This window comes from Triticum aestivum, chromosome 5B (assembly GCF_018294505.1).
Source record: "Triticum aestivum cultivar Chinese Spring chromosome 5B, IWGSC CS RefSeq v2.1, whole genome shotgun sequence".
Lineage (NCBI taxonomy): Eukaryota > Viridiplantae > Streptophyta > Magnoliopsida > Poales > Poaceae > Triticum > Triticum aestivum.
In genome coordinates this window covers 362,218,899-362,236,010 of record NC_057807.1, presented here as the reverse complement: position 1 = coordinate 362,236,010, position 17,112 = coordinate 362,218,899, and the positions used below count along the sequence as shown (strand labels likewise).

Below are 17,112 nucleotides of genomic sequence, written 5' to 3'. Positions count from 1 at the left end.
GTTGCTTTCACCAACATGAGCTCCCCTACCCACCAAATATTTATTTATATTGTAACCCTGCCTGGGTCACAACTACTTAATACAGATGCTTCACCTGATCTGGTCCAAATGCCAAATCAGTGGATCCACCTGAACCAAATTTTATTTTATTTATGAAGAATATATTTTTTATTCTTATGCAAAATTTTAGAAATGACCCATAGCCCGGAAAATATTTATAAGACATGGTCAAGGAGATGACGACTTGCCGGGTAGTGCTTCGACCAACTCGGAACCACCAGACGTGACTCCTACGGGTCCGAGATCGGCTCCTGATAATTATTTCACAAACATGTTTATATTTCCTAATTTAAAATCTAAAGATCCAGTAACACGACCATGTTGGGCAAGCCATAATTAACTAGATCGGGGTTGCGCCCTGGCGCGAGGGTGCCGCTCCAAATGTTTTTCCGAAGCACATAACACTATGTCAATAGAAACCCAGGTATAGCATTTGCACTTACACAGGATAATAATAATAAAGTAAAAAAACATTCAATTGTGATAAAGTAAAACACAATGGAGCACAAGATCAACATCAGTTTATAAGGCGGGATCAATCTCGGCGTGTTCATACAACAACAAAATATAGCCATTCGACATGAAGTTCAATACCGAAAGCAATAACACACAAGAGGTAATAAGAACATGAAATAATAAACAGAGCCAACTACGGAGCCATAATCACTAAGCATACTAATAAGTGGCGTAGTCCATGTGCCTTGTCGATGTACTTTAGAGGGACCGCCTAACACGAACCTGATACAAACAGTTGTGAGATATATGGAATACAATAATTACTGTACTCAAGCATCAACCCTAGTATCTTGAACTTTAACAATAGACCAATCAGAATCAAAATGGTTCAAGTGAGCAATGGCCCTTATCTAATAGAGGGAATCCACAACATAGAAAGCATCACAGGAGAGTTAAGGTGGTATACAGAGGAATGCATATTCTTGTCAGTCGAGCAACCAAATCAAAGGGAACTTATCTTTGCATTAATTATTCCATCAACCATGAATAAAAACAAAAGCATAATGAAGAGTCACTCGGAAGCAAAGTTAGTTTTCATGCACAAATTGAGAAGCCACCAAACAATATATGAACATAAAAGTTTATTTCACTATTGGTTTAGCAGCAAATACCCTAAGCATAGTGCATATGACAGCATGCAGGAACTTAAGAAAGTGATCAAATTATCTCTCTAGACCAAAAAGGGCAGATTACACCTCACTGCCTTATCACACTACAATCAGAAGTATGACATACTGCTATAGATCTGCATATACCTCACTGTCTTATCACGCTATTATACATAAAATTAACAGATGTAATGAGGCTGGGGCATAGCGGGACGGACGTTGGGGCTAAACAATGGTCACTGGGGTTGGTGAACGAAACATGCAAGGGATTTCATTCATTAATAAAGCTACTCCAACCTTCTTAATAGTGACAACATATAAAGGCAGGAGGCTCACCTTTTTTGTTGTAGGTTGTCGATGAGGCAGTAGCTGCAAGATCGGAGGAGGAGGCTGTTAGGGGGAAGAGGAGGGGCCGAAGCGAGCTCGTGCCGGTCGGTGGCAGCCGGATTTATCAGGAAGGCAACACCTAGGCGCCTAACACGGGGTATCAAAGGCTGCCCAGCTAGGGCCATCCAGGCCATCCTAGGAAGAGAGAAACTACATTGAAGGGAAGGAGTACTGCGGGATCGGGCCGAGACGGCCCTGGAAGCGACCTATGCCTGGACAACAAATACCTGCAAAACAACAACACCATAATAAGAAAAATTAGAACAAGAAAAATCTGAATCCATGAAATATTATTAGGTTCAGAATAAAATGATACTGCTAGCTGGATGTGTCCACTGTATCACTATATACATACTGGGTGTGTCCAAGCTTCTTGTCAACGAAGATGGACTAACATGAGAGCAGGTCTTGTTATAGCTAGTTGCATACTGGATCACTATATATATACTGGATGCTCCAGCATGATGTCACACTTTGAGATAGGGTAAGTTCACATGTATGCAAAATCTCTAGCATATGGACTCTATCTCAGTACATTCTCTGATGGTGTGAACTTTACATATGAAGATAATTAACTTATCTAGACCCCGGGACAGAGGAAATCATTTAAATCGATCTTAATAATACCTTGGTATACTTTATATTTTTCCTGGGACTAATTATGTAGGTGGTGATGACACAATCCTAGTGGGATAGCATCACCCACAATTTAGCCTTCCCTCAGTGTGAGCCTCTCCTGCATATGCAGTTTTGAAATGCACCATTAAATATCGATCCAAACAATATAAATGTAAATAGGACCTCAGCATCTCAAACAATTCTTAATGCTTCATTTAAACAATATATGCAAGTGTATATTAAAACAAATAGAGAGTTTTTGTAGCTACAAAAGCAAGCAAGGTGCTTTTTCATTGGATAAATATAAATACATCAAGTGGGGAGAGAGAAAAAACACAAAAATCCATGCACAAAAGGAACAACAGACGTAGGATCTACCAGGAAGAAGAAAATAAACAAAAAGCATATACCTATAGGCCTATACTCCACTGAAAACAACACACGCTAACACCAGAAAACCTGCACACCAGCACAAAAGACCACCATGACAAAGAAAATTATACGACCGTTCTTGTATCAAGTGGAGAGAAAATCACCATGATGTACAAACACCACCCTAGGGAAAAAAGAGGAGTAATGAGGAGGAGAAGAGTGGTCGACGTGCAGATCTGTTTACGAAGCCGTGGCAGGAAAATGATGTCCATGCACTGATCAAGCAAGCGATCGACCGGCTGGATGTTAAGATTTCCTTGCATGGTTGTGGCTCTCTGAGTAATGAGTAATCAATCATACAAAGTGTCAGTTTATTTCAAGGGAAGCAGCAATTACCGAACAGAAGACTAAGGCTAAAGCAAAACAACATGCACTCAATGCATTAGGACTTTGAGCAGCACATGTCCTACAACTAGAACTGAAGCTATATATAAACTAACCGACTGACAGGATAATACTAACCATTGTGTGCAGGAAAAGCAAAGAAAACATTAAGTAGCAAGAGAATATACACAACTCTCTAATAGGAAAGAATGTAGCTTAATCAGCGCACTGCCACTCTCTCCAACATGAAAGAAGAACAAATTAATCATATATGTGCACTGCCATAATTTTGTACTTAAGAAAATGTTAGTACACATTTTAGTGAAAGAGGAAGGAAAAACTAAACTCATTCTTAAGAAAAAAACTGTCTGACTATCATTACTATCGTCTCATTCGGTGCTTTGATTGTATGCACGCAACATTACCAATTCAACCATTATAGGAAGAATTACACATAAAAAGACCATGAGAAACCTCCTCAAGCAGCTTCCCAAAGTTGGATTTCGAATCTAATAGGATAAACTAAACAATCTTATAAGAAAGTTACTAAATCGGGGCTTGAAAGCACATAGCAGAACAAAAGGAAAACTTCAACAATCTGAGACATATGAAGCGGTGAATTAAAGGAACTTGCTAATGTTTTCAGACAACATGCTATGTAATATCTCAAAAAAATCAAGGAATGAAAATAAGTGAGTAATGTGTTTATGTATGATAAGTAAAAGGGAAGAAAAGCATAAACTACATGAAAATAGCTACTAATGGCACAATTTAGGCCCATTCCTTCTGTCCCCAAAATCAGAACAGAGCAGGCCTGAAGGCGAGAGTTCAAGGTTCTCTCCACACCAGCCCAAGCTTCTTCCCTTCGAGAAGCCGACTCGTGTTAAAATTAGCACATGATGGATTAACATACTTCAAACAGCTGAAAAAACTCAATTCACAGACTGTGTAGGTGGTATATACACCCAATAAGAAAAGAAAGGTGAACTAACTACACCAAAAGGAAAAATCTGTGGAAGCACCAATACCTGCAGTTTACTTCTGTTGATAGAGTGAAAAGAAAACAGCAGCCCAAAAATAATACTATTACCTGCCCGCAAGATCAACCAAGGCAAGCTTTCCACGAAGAACTTGACTACCACATCATCATTTCTGCTTGTGTCTTACAGTAATCTCCAGTACAACGCGTGAACTTGAGAAAAGAGAGGCACAAACATTATTTTCTATGTGAGAATAATGCACAAAAATGAGGGGAGCGATTAACTGATCATAACTACTGTTCGGTCATCCACGTGAACGCCCCTCTAAGAAAGGGCTCTCTTGTTCTTTTCTCCATGAAGTAAAACAAACTTAAGAGTATACAACAAGCTCCATTGATCTTGTCTCTCTAATTAATAATAATCCAAGAAGCAGCAGGTTAATTAGGATACTGACCACGGCTTGGGGCATGAAGGGGTGCTCCGCTTAGAGAAACTAACAGTAAAACATGCACCATTAATGACTCACCATAAGGGCAGTAGATGATCTACAGTAGATGGTTACCAAATAATGCTTGGAAGAATGATCTCTCGAAAAGAACCATGAGAGCGCCAAACTATCTGTAAACATGAAGAATGCCCTTGCTAGGATTAGAAGAGACGAGTATGCTATGATAATCCAAAGAACAAAAGGAATTTAAAGTTATCAAAGCATAAAGCAAGCGCTGAACCTATAAAAATATCCGCTAAGCTTTGCCTGAAAACCCACCAAATATATCCTCGATTACATAGTTGTCTCTGTCAAGGTAGTGACTACAGGAAGGTTTCCCAACAAAACAAAATAAAGTTGTTCTTTCTTTTTGAGAGTTTGATAGCAAACCTGCAATGCATCAGAAAGGGCATGTGTAGCTAGATAAATTACTTGTTTCAACACGATTGGCATATTTTTATAAGGAAGCACATACTACGTATGAGACAAATTCCTGTGGTACTATAAACCACCGGTTTATCAAACACTACAAAAAATACAGTGTGATAATACTTCAACTTGGAGTTAGACATCTTATTTACGACTGAACAAATTGTAGTCTCCATACTGATAAGCAAGAGAGAATTAGACCAACAAATAAACCATAGTTTCTGGACATGGAAGATGTTGGAGAACTCACCACGATATCATGTAGCACCAATCAGCTATCTCGGGAACTTTCAAAAGGGCTGCACCACGACAGCGAGCGGAGCGTCGTGTGGGTCGTCTCTGAGCACAATCCTCGCCTGTAGCACAAACACAAAGAGAAGGAGGCACACCCAGACCCAGGTCAACCCACCATCAAATCTGAAGCCCAACCAAAATTGAAGCAAAAATAGGGGTCGGGTAGCGACGCACCAGGGGCTCCTCAGAAAGCGAGCAGCTCTCGGAGTCGAACCTGGGAACCTCCAGGGCCGAACCTGCAAGTTTTTCTAGTATTCGCGTGACCAAAATGTTGGGACCAGCACCCTCGTGCCAAGGCATATTTTTACCATACAAACTTAAGGCAACAAGAGCGGCTCCGATAACTTGTTGGGAGCGAGTCTTTCTAGTATAACAAAGTACAGCTTACTCTCAACTAGATTAAATTAAGGACCAACAACAAACAATAAAAGATCAAGAACAACTCGTATGCAATAAAGGTATGAGAGAGAAGAAATCTTTACATAAGACGACTATAAACAGTGGAGCATAAATAAGCAACACCTTTAAATACAAATAAAAGGGTCCAGGGTTCATTGCATAGTGGACTCAGATCTGACTTGCCTCGATCATATAACCTACCCCTGTCTCTTATCACCAGATCAATCAATCTATTTACACAGTGGAGCTACCCTGGTTATCACTCAACAAGAATGGCCATCCAAGGATAGAGCAACAAGTATCACATGATCAAAAAGGATTCTAGAGACAAGAGGGAGGATTCAACTTGATACCCACAGGTGCCTCGATTGCTCAAAGGCACACTTATTTCAGCCACGGCTAATCATCATCGCCCCAGCACGAGAGAGGGTCGTGGGAGAGAAGAGGGGATCCAGAGAGAAAGGGCGAATGGGAGCACGAAGGGGCAAGGCGGTGCCCTCCCCCACCTCATCCATGCACGGGCCAGCCACAGTCCATCACACATAAGGCCAAATCATGAAAAGACCAAAATACCCTCCGCGGGGGCATGTTATTTCTTGCGGTGGCACAAGATATTTGCCAGCCCACGCGCCTCACGGGCCACACAGCCAAAGCACATAGCCACGATCACTGAACAAGGTGGGCCCACATGCTGGAAAGCCCACACACCAGCGAAATATGGTCGAAATGGCGGAGTAAGCAAAAAACCAGGGAAACAGTGACTTTCATTGCGACAGGAGCAACGAGTTGATCCGACGGCGCAGGTCATCCCATTGCCCGATCCGACGGCCGGAATCGCATCAAGCAAACGAATCTAACGGCCAGGAGGCCCAAATCGCTGAGGAGCCAGGGGTTCCAAGCGGTCTCGTTTTTCTGGACATCCGGTGGCTTGATCCGACGAACAAGAACACATCAAGCAATCAGATCCAATGGCCCAGAACGCCAAATCACTGAGGAGCAGGAGGAAGATGGACCTCATCGTGGGAGGTTGTAGCCGAGGCAGTACTCAGTGAGCACCGGGGTTGCGCCTGAACACCGTCCAACCGGCGAGGAACCGCATCGGAGTTGCGTGTTGCACCATCCCGCCGACGAGCACGAACGCATCAAACAACCAAGTGACTCTGTGCACGGAATACATGTCAAACAATATCAACAATTAGATATGCTATCGCAACAGGCGAATAAACATCTAGTAAGAACATACATATCGCCATCATCTGAGACAGAATACAAATGCACAAAATGGAAATAGTAAGCACATACATCATAAGTAAGCTACTAAATTAGGACTTGAAAGAATAAAATCAGCACACAAGTGGTGCTCACAACAATCTTCACACAAACTTTACACCAGCCAAAACGAAACTTATATAGATTTTCCTACTGCAATGTTATAAACTACTATCTAATTGACCATCATTTGAGATAGTATCTCAAAAAACGTTATTAATGCATTTTTATAGCTAGCTGCATTTCAACCATCCTAGTCAACCATGAATAAATTAGTAGAACACCAAGATATATGTACAGGAGCATCGGGTTCATTTGATACATGTACATACAATCAACATGATATTTTTATCTTGAACAACAATTAATCTAGTGTCTAGACAATGGAAGAAAGACATGATACGGACTATACTGCTGTCGTCTATTACTAATTTTTCATCAAGAAACAACATAATTCAAATGCATGATCTCAACTGAGGCACAAATAAACCAGATGGGAAATCAACAAACCTTCCAATTTTGGGATCCAACAGCTCTGGAGGACTGCACCTCTCCCTTTGTGATCCGTCCCCCTGCAAAAAAACAAATTGACATATCCAATTGAATCTCGAGCGGATGAACACACACACAGAGAGAGATAGAGAGAGAGGAAATGGGGGAAGTGGAGATAACGCTCACCGCTACCTTCACACAGTGGATCTGAGGCGGCACATCTCGGTTCATTTCCTTCACGGACGCGCACTGGCACGAGGACAAGGGCCCATCGCTCCTCCAGTCGATGGAGGCGCCTGGAACAACGACCAGGAGGCGATGTAGTGCGCAAGGACTTAGGCGGGGTCGAGGAGGACTGATCGGAGCCGCAGGCGCAGCGCCAGCGTCCATGGTGACGCCGTGTAGTGCACCGATGACCGCGGTGCTAGGGTTAGCCGAGGCCGCGTCGGGGAGGACCGATCGGAGCCGCAGGCGCAACACCGGCGTCCATGGCGATGCCGTGTAGTGCACCGATGACCGCGGTGCTAGGGTTAGCCCGGGCCGCGCGTAGAGGAGCGGCGCGATGGATCAACACGGTGGAGAAGGAGCAGCTTCACGAGATGACCTCGTGGATGTGCTGGATGGTGACGGACTTCGTCGGAGCTGGCCGGAACCAGGCGACGATGGTGGCGGTGGCAGTTGGGGAAGAGAGAGAGAGAGAGGATCATGGGAGAGAAGAGGGGATCCAGAGAGAAAGGGCGAATGGGAGCACGAAGGGGCAAGCCGGTGCCTTCCCCCACCTCATCCACGCACGGGCCAGCCACCGTCCACCACGCATAAGGCCAAATCATGAAAAGACCAAAATATCCTCCGCGGGGGCATGTGCGATGGCACAAGATATTTGCCAGCCCACGCGCCTCACGGGCCACACATCCGAAGCACATAGCCACGGTCACTGAACAAGGCGGGCCCACACGCTGGAAACCCCACACACCAGTGAAATACAGTCGAAATGGCGGAGTAAGCGAAAACCCAGGGAAACGATGACTTTCATTGCGATAGGAGCAACGAGTTGATCCGACGGCGCAGGTCATCCCACTGCCCGATCCGACGGCTGGAATCGCATCAAGCAAACAAATCTAACTTCCAGGAGGCCCAAATCGCTGAGGAGCAAGGGGTTCGGAGCGGTCTCGTTTTTCTGGATTAACTAGGTTGTGATACGTCCTAGTATTTCATTGAGAGATAAAATTCATCAAGCCATCCAAATTAGAGTAGCATGCACGTCTGCCATCCAGTCTAGAGAGTAAAAAAATGATAAGTAAAAGGAAAGAGTAGCCTAGTACTGCACTACTAGTACTTTACTCGTTGAACCCAGCTCGTTCCTCTCCTCGTCTTCTCTGTTATCCCAAGAACAGAACCAACCACACCCACCTCTCTCTCCCCCCAAGAACAGAGCATGGCCGCCGCTGCCTCGATCTGCCCTGTCCAGGCATCTCCGGCGACACAGCGGACACCTACAGATTCTCCTCGTCTCCCTCTATCATTTCCCCCTATTTATTTGATCCGCCGCCACCACAAATGTCGCCACCATTCAATCCTAGGGCCGCCTGGTTCAGGTCCAGTGGGCTCACCACCGGCTGCAGCGGCGACAATGTCTCCATGCCTACATCCTCCCCTAGTGCAGCCACACGCACGAGGCGTGGACCCACGACCGAACCGGCGCCCCTCCGGCAGCATGGTCGCTACCGGCGTCCTACCCGCCTTCGTCTATGCTACTACTGTAAGTTCTAGCCCACAACTCTCCCTCTCTCTGAAGTGCTTTTAATCCCAACACAAATGCTGGCTAGCTCGTGAGAATGATATGCACGAGTAGAACACAAAGAGTTGTGGGTGGTGATGGTCATATTGCTTACCACCAACGTCTTATTTTAATTCGGCGTTATTATAAGATGAAGTGGCTTGGACCAATTGTACATGTCCACGTATATGAGACCGGTTCCACCGGCTGACATGCTATTTGTTTTTCATAAAGGTGGCTGGCAGCACTACAAAAAAAGACACATCCGTGACATTTTGGGCCGAATGAAATTTTTTTCTGTCATACTTATGACACTTTTATGACGATAATTGTGACAAAACCCGGTATCATCATAGATGTGGTGGGCTCCTACTTCTATGACAAAAAATCATGACAAAAAATGGGCTTTTTGTCCTGGGCGGGCAGGAGACGCAGCTACATGACATTCTTTGGGCCGTCCATGAAGGAAAAAACCGTGGTAGAAGCGAGGGCGAGGAAAATTTCGGCGAGTTCCCAGTTACGGTGGGTGGTCTGGGGCCAAGCGATGTGTGTTTCTCTCGTACACGTACGCGCGTGTGTGTGAGGCGTTGGGCTCTAATATGGAAAAAATATGGAAAAATATTATATGAGACCAGGTCTCATATAAAGCAGGTGAGACCCGTCCTGATGAATGACACGTGGCATTCACAAATCACAAAGCATCTAATATCTCCCCTATGCTTTCAGATGGGGTGGGGTAAATGCTTTGTGATTTGTGAATGACACATGTCATTCATCAGGATGGGTCTCACCTGCTAATCCGTGAGACCTTGTCTCATAGAATTTTTTTCCATATTGTTGAATCTATCTAGCATTATATATATCTGTACAAGATTAGCACCAATATGGGTTACCTACAAGTACATGGCATGTGCAAGTAACCTAGCATCTTGGGGTTTATTTATTGACAGAGCATTTACCAACCCATGGTTACCATAAAATGGTAGCGATCAAGTAACATACACATTTTGTTTGACCCCATAGATACAAATGCACATCTTAATGGGTTAATTTCTAAGATTTGATTCTTAACATGTCAGATCTGGTACAAGATAGAGATGTGCATTCACAGAGATGTTTACAAGCTTTTGCAAATTGATCTAATTAGTTTTGACTATCTTGGGTGTTTACATAAACATTTTGTTCTTTTTACAGCAAAGTAAATAGATCAAGGTGAAAAGATGCTCATGGACTGATTCAAATCGAGGTGAAGATAGACAAGAAGTCAAGCAAGAAGGGCTAACACAACAAGGTACTTGATTAGTACCTGGTGGCGCATGCAACCCAAAGGGCTTCACCGCAGTGAAGGACAGCAGTGTGGCAGAAGGTGAAAAGGCAAGTGGTGGGGGTACTCCAGCGTATGTGTGTGTGTGAGGTAGAATGGTCCACAGTGAAAGAGCTGCTATAGTTTGGAGAGGCATTACATCTGGCATGCATGCGTGATTAGGCTTGCATGCATGCCTCCACTTCTGTCTCTTGTGGGCTGTACTAGGGATAAGTGTAATTTTCTTGGCTGGCCATTAGTTGGCATTTACTTTGTGTGTAAGAAAATGAGACAAGGATTCAATCATAAATTTGTGAAATATATGAAGCTTTGGAGAAGAATTGTTTTGTAAAGCTAAATGGTATTTGCTTGTAAAAAAATTAAATGTAGTTGTTTTTATTATTTAAATTGATGTTTGGGCAACACCGTTGAAATTATAGTTATCTATTATTTATTTATTTTTACGGTTTTTACATCAATTAAATGTAGTTGTTTTTATTATTTAAATTGATGCTTGGGAAAAGCCGTTGAAATTATCGTTATCTAATTATTTATTTATTTTTACGGTTTTTACAGTGGCACTGATAGAACGAGCCAATGCATTCCTTGTTTTAATAATACATTTTAATTAAAGCTAATTAAATTTAAGTAAAGTGACCACTAACACTTGTTATTATAGTACCAATACAGACCCACTCGTGAACCGACGTGTGTGGCCGGAATAGGTTTCTTAATGGAGGCATTTGAATGCGCCAAGGGTGCATATTCTGCGAGGCGTGCAGCGGGAGAAGGAGGGATAGTAACTATTATCGCCTATACACACTTAGTTTACTGTTGAATCCAGTTCCCCAAGAGCTGAAAAACGAACTCCTGTTGCCGCCTACTCACTCGTTCACTTGAAGAGACACCAATGGCAATCCGAGGGGTGAGCCTGATGGATATGGACTTCAGCAAGGAGTTCACCTTTGAGTTCTCCGTTTAGTCCCATGGCGGCACCAAGTTGAGTGTGATGTACACCAATGATCCAGACTCGGTGAAGCTCTGCCTCGCCGAGTTCAAGCAGTACCTACAGGACGAGAAAGCACAAGGTCGCAGGACTAGACCTTGTGCCCATCCATTCGTCTCCTGACAGGGTACAGCGGATCGCGGTCGCCCAGGTATGCATGCGAGACGAGGTTCTTGTCTACCACTAATGTACGGCCATCAGAGGTTCTGGAGCATTCGACTGTTTCATCGGCAACGCCGAGTGCACCTTCTCTACGGTGGAGAGAAGGAAGAACGTGACGATTCGGCCATCTGGTGCAACAAGCTTGTCAACATCCAGAAGCAATACAAGATCACCAGCAACGGGCAGGAGAAGGACTCTGTGGTTGACCTCGCTGAGACCATGATCAACCCATGCTACGCCAACATGAAAGAAGACAACGATGCCAAGGAGTGATACGTCTCTAACGTATCTATAATTTTTGATTGTTCCATGCTATTATATTACCCATTTTGGATGTTTATGGGCTTTACTTTACACTTTTATATCATTTTTGGGACTAACATACTAACCGGAGGCCCAGCCTGGATTGTTGTTTTTTTGCCTATTTCAGTGTTTCGAAGAAAAGGAATATCAAACAGAGTCCAAATGGAATGAAACCTTTGGGAGCAATCTTTTTGGAACAAACGCAATCTAGGAGACTTGGAGTGGACGTCAAGAAGTCAACAAGGCGGCCACGAGGGTGCCCGGCGTGCCCTAAGGGGGTGGGCGCGCCCCCCGCCCTCGTGGGCCCCTCGTGGCTCAACCGACCTACTTCTTCCTCCTATATATATCCACGTACCCTGAAAACATCCAGGAGCACCATGAAAACCTAATTCCACCGCCGCAACCTTATGTATCCACGAGATCCCATCTTGGAACCTTCGTCGGCTCTCCGCCGGAGGGGGAATCGATCATGGAGGGCCTCTACATCATCTCCAAGGCCTCTCCGATGAGTTGTGAGTAGTTTACCACAGACCTTCAGGTCCATAGTTATTAGCTAGATGGCTTCTTCTCTCTCTTTGAATCTCAATACAAAGTTCTCCTCGATCTTCTTGGAGATCTATTCGATGTAACTCTTTTTGCGGTGTGTTTGTCGAGATCCGATGAATTGTGGGTTTATGATCAAGTTTATCTATGAGAAATAATTAAATCTTCTCTGAATTCTTTTATGTGTGATTGGTTATCTTTGCAAGTCTCTTCGAATTATCAGTTTGGTTTGGCCTACTAGATTAATCTTTCTTGCAATGAGAGAAGTGCTTAGCTTTGGGTTCAATCTTGCGGTGTCCTTTCCCAGTGATAGCAGGGGCAGCAAGGCACGTATTGTATTGTTGCCATCGAGGATAAAAAGATGGGGTTTATATCATATTGCTTGAGTTTATCCCTCTACATCATGTCATCTTGCTTAATGAGTTACTCTGTTCTTATGACATTAATACTCTAAGTGCAGGCAGGAGTCGGTCGATGTGTGGAGTAATAGTAGTAGATGCAGAATCGTCTCAATCTACTTGTTGCGGACGTGATGCCTATATACATGATCATGCCTAGATAATCTCATAACTATGCACTTTTCTATTAATTGCTCGACAGTAATTTGTTCACCCACTGTAATACTTATGCCATCTTGAGAGAAGCCACTATTGAAACCTATGGCCCCGGGTCTATCTTTTATCATATTAGTTTTCCATCTACTTTTATTTGCATCTTTACTTTCCAATCTATATCATAAAAATACCAAAAATATTTATCTTATCATATTATCTCTATCAGATCTCACTTTTGCAAGTTACCATGAAGGGATTGACAACCCCTTTATCGCGTTGGTTGCGAGGTTCTTGTTTGTTTGTGTAGGTATGAGGGACTTTTGTGGAGCCTCCTACTGGATTGATACCTTGGTTCTCAAAAACTGAGGGAAATACTTATGCTAGTTTGCTGCATCACCATTTCCTCTTCAAGGGAAAAACCAACACATGCTCAAGAGGTAGCAAGAAGGATTTCTAGCGCCGTTGCCGAGGAGGTCTTCTCTCAAGTCAAGACATACCAAGTACCCATCACAAACTCATCTCCCTCGCATTACATTATTTTCCATTTGCCTCTCGTTTTCCTCTCCCCCACTTCACCCTTTCCGTTTTATTCACCCCCTCTTTCGTTCGATCTTATGTTTGCTTGTGTCTCCATGTGCCTTATATGTGCTTGCATCTTTGCTTCCTAAAAATATATTGATATGGATCCACTTAAAGTGTTCTACTTGGATCATCTTTGATCCTTATGCGCTTGTGTTGAAACCCAACTAGCCTAGTTAATGGGAAATCTTTAGATGAGCATGCTCATTTTGTGCATCACCGTTTGTCTGAAAAAGGGATACTCTCATGGGATCAAATGTAACGCCCCGGATACAACTTTCCATATTCGTAACTCCAACTCTTGCCTTTTCCGGATATGCGATATGTTATTTTCCTTCGTGGTTGGGTTTTTGTCTGTTGTTTTGCATTTTGTTCTTGTTATGCATCTCGTCTCATGTCATCCTTCGCATTGCATCGGCATCATTTTCATAAAACTCATGGTCCGCTCGTATTTGCCGCTTGTCTTTGTTGACCATTCTGAGACCAACCACCCACTTGCACGCGATCGCCTTGTTCCTTTGCACAGCGCACTGACCCCCTCGCGCGCGTCCGAAACTGCCCCGAACCCAAACCGCTCAGTCATCACCGTTGCATCCGGATCATCCCCAAACATCCTGAAAGTATCTTCGGTTCTTTGTTGGACTCCCCTAAGCTAATTATTCTTGTTCGCCCGATTACGATCGGAGGGACCGGATTAACCCCTCCCCTAATCCATCGGCTATATATTAGCAGGCAAACCCTAGTCCGGGCCATCCCATCCATTCCATCCGTCCCGTCTGCCGCCTCCTTCCTCGTTTTCCTTTCCTGTCCAATCCACCACCGACCAACCCCCTTCTTCATCGGGATCCCTCCCGATCCATTCAACCAACTAGCCAGCGCCCTCGCTCGAGATCCTTCTCCTCGTGCCACGTTCACCTCCTGCCAAGTCGCGCCGCTGCCTCCCCTGCTTCTGCATCGAGCAGGAGAACGATCGCACGAGCCCCGTCCTCGACCAGCCGAAGCTTCTTGCAGCCTCGTCGCCCGCGTCCCCGTTTGCCTCCCGTGCTGGAGTGCGCCACAACCAGCTCGCCGGAGTCGAGCTCCTCCAACGCGCTCGGCCTCCACCATCTTCCTCGCCTCTGCCTCGACGTTGCCGGCGACCACCTTTAGCAGGACCCTGCGCCCCTGCCTCTCCCTTCCTCTTCCTTCTCTCCTCCCTCTCTCACCTGCTCCCTCTGTTCGTGCAACAGGGAGCCCCGAGGAGTTTGCGCCGGCCATCCTCGCCTCCCGCGCCCGGACGACATCGTCCTCGAGCTCCCCGACGCTGGTCCTCGCCAACAGCACCCCGGCGCCCGCGCGCCCATGCCTTCCTTCCCACGCTCGGATCTGCTGCCGCCCCGTCTTCACCTTGCCGGAGTTGCCCCGCCGTCACCAAATTCCATGCCGCCGCCGCTCTGCTTCGAGCCACATCCTGCATCGGGCGAACGCTCGAGCGTTGACCGCGCCTCGCTCAACCGCAGCCAGCGCCAGCCCAAGCCAGCCTCCTCCACCGAACCGGGCTAAGCCCATGGGTGAGCAGCCCCATCTAGTCCCCCTCCTGTACCCTATCGGGCCAGCAAGTTTCGGCCCGTATAGTATTTTTTCCTGCGGCTGCAATTTTGTCATTTATCCTGTGTTTTACAGTTTTTCAGAAAGACCCTCATGTTCATGCATTTAATAACTCATGAACCGTGCATTGGATTAAAATGGTTTAAACATGTAAATTGATTAGAATTTTGTGTAGATTAATAATTTGCCATTTTCATCCATGTTTAAAATGTTTAACTTGTTGTTTGTTTAAATTTGCTAATATGCCATGTTAAAATGATTTATTTCATAACTAAATAACCGTAGCTCGGTTTTAAATGTTCTTTATATGTAACTTGTCAAGAAAAATGCATAGATTAACATGGTTGACTTTATTTTCCTGTTTAACAACTCTAAAATATGTTTTAGGGCAGAACAGTACCAAATCTAAAATATGCAGATGAGGATTTTCCGGAATTGTTGTTTGTTATTTCCGGCCTCATTTAAACTTGCCTAAATAGGTAGTTTAATTATGCCTCACCTCTTGCCATGTTTATCAACATTTAATATTGTTTGGTAGCTTAAACGAGATTAAACTAAATATGTCCATGTGGTGTTTCGTCAATATGCAACTCATTGCATATTGAGCTCCACTTAACTTGTAGTTTTGTTTGTTGCACTTTGTCATGCCTCATTAAACCGAACATGCATCATACTTGTTGTGCATCATGCCATGTTTATGCTTGTGCATTTACCATGTTGTCTATTTCTTTCCAGTGTTGCTTCTTAGTTCCGGCAATGTTGCGATTGTGAGGATTCGTTCGACCATGTCCGCTTGTCTTCTTCATGGACTCGTTCTTCTTCCTTGTGGGATTTCAGGCAAGATGACCGCTACCCTGGATCTCACTACTATCATTGCTATGCTAGTTGCTTCGTTCTATCGCTTTGCTGCGCTACCTATCATTTGCTCTTCAAGCCTTCCAAACTGCCATGTCAGCCTCTAACCTTTTCACCCTTCCTAGCAAACCATTGCTTGGCTATGTTACCGCTTTTGCTCAGCCCCTCTTATAGCTTTGTTAGTTGCAGGTGAAGTATTGCCCCATGGTGGACATGATTATGTTGGGATATCACAATATCTCTATTATTATTAATGCATCTATATACTTGGTAAAGGGTGGAAGACTCGGCCTTATGCCTGGTGTTTTGTTCCACTCTTGCCACCCTAGTTTCCGTCATACCGGTGTTATGTTCCCGGATTTTGCGTTCCTTACGCGGTTGGGTGATTTATGGGACCCCCTTGACAGTTCGCTTTGAATAAAACTCCTCCAGCAAGGCCCAACTTTGGTTTTACCATTTGCCTCACCTAGCCCTTTTTCCCTTGGGTTTCCGGAGCCCGAGGGTCATCTTTATTTTAGCCCCCCAGGCCAGTGCTTGTCTAAGTGTTGGTCCGAACCAGAGCCCTTTGCAGCGCCCCCTCAGGGAAACTTGAGGTCTGGTTTTAGTTGTATGGATTGCTCATCCGGTGTTGCCCTGAGAACGAGATATGTGCAGCTCCTATCGGGATTATCGGCGCATCGGGCAGCTTTGCTGGTCTTGTTTTACCATTGTCGAAATGTCTTGTAAACCGGGATTCCGAGTCTGATCGGGTCTTCCTGGGAGAAGATATATCCTTCGTTGATCGCGAGAGCTTATCATGGGCTAAGTTGGGACACCCCTGCACGGTATAAACTTTTGAAAGCCGTGCCCGCGGTTATGGGCAGATGGGAATTTGTTAATGTCTGGCTGTAGATAACTTGACACCAGATACGAATTAAAATGCATCAACCGCGTGTGTAGCCGTGATGGTCTCTTTTCGGCGGAGTCCGGGAAGTGAACACGGTTTTGGGTTATGTTTGACGTAAGTAGGAGTTCAGGATCACTTCTTGATCATTACTAGTTGACGACCGTTCCTTTGCTCCTCTTCTCGCTCTCATTTGCGTATGTTAGCCACCATATCATGCTTAGTCGCTACTGCAGCCAGCGCCAGCCCAAGCCAGCCTCCTCCA

At 44.7% G+C, this 17,112-nt stretch overlaps 2 long non-coding RNA genes across 14 annotated transcripts; one reads left to right on the top strand and one right to left on the bottom strand.

The window, feature by feature from the left end:
• Positions 1–559: 559 nt before the first annotated feature.
• On the bottom strand, positions 560–8,076 carry LOC123111867 (uncharacterized). 13 transcript variants are annotated; one of them, XR_006454842.1, is made up of 10 exons: positions 7,488–8,075; positions 7,314–7,375; positions 5,310–6,694; positions 5,092–5,197; positions 4,220–4,543; positions 4,036–4,137; positions 2,600–2,896; positions 2,199–2,307; positions 1,521–1,798; positions 560–798 (listed from the first exon to the last, which is right to left on the bottom strand). It is a non-coding gene; the product is annotated as an uncharacterized lncRNA (long non-coding RNA). The 13 variants fall into 13 exon arrangements; XR_006454841.1 differs by having other exon boundaries at positions 2,600–4,332; positions 4,452–4,543; positions 5,310–5,371; positions 6,548–6,694; positions 7,488–8,071; XR_006454840.1 differs by having other exon boundaries at positions 2,600–2,648; positions 2,726–4,543.
• A 415-nt stretch (positions 8,077–8,491) lies between these two features.
• On the top strand, positions 8,492–10,728 carry LOC123111869 (uncharacterized). The gene is made up of 2 exons (XR_006454843.1): positions 8,492–9,054; positions 10,267–10,728. It is a non-coding gene; the product is annotated as an uncharacterized lncRNA (long non-coding RNA).
• The last annotated feature ends 6,384 nt before the right edge of the window (positions 10,729–17,112 follow it).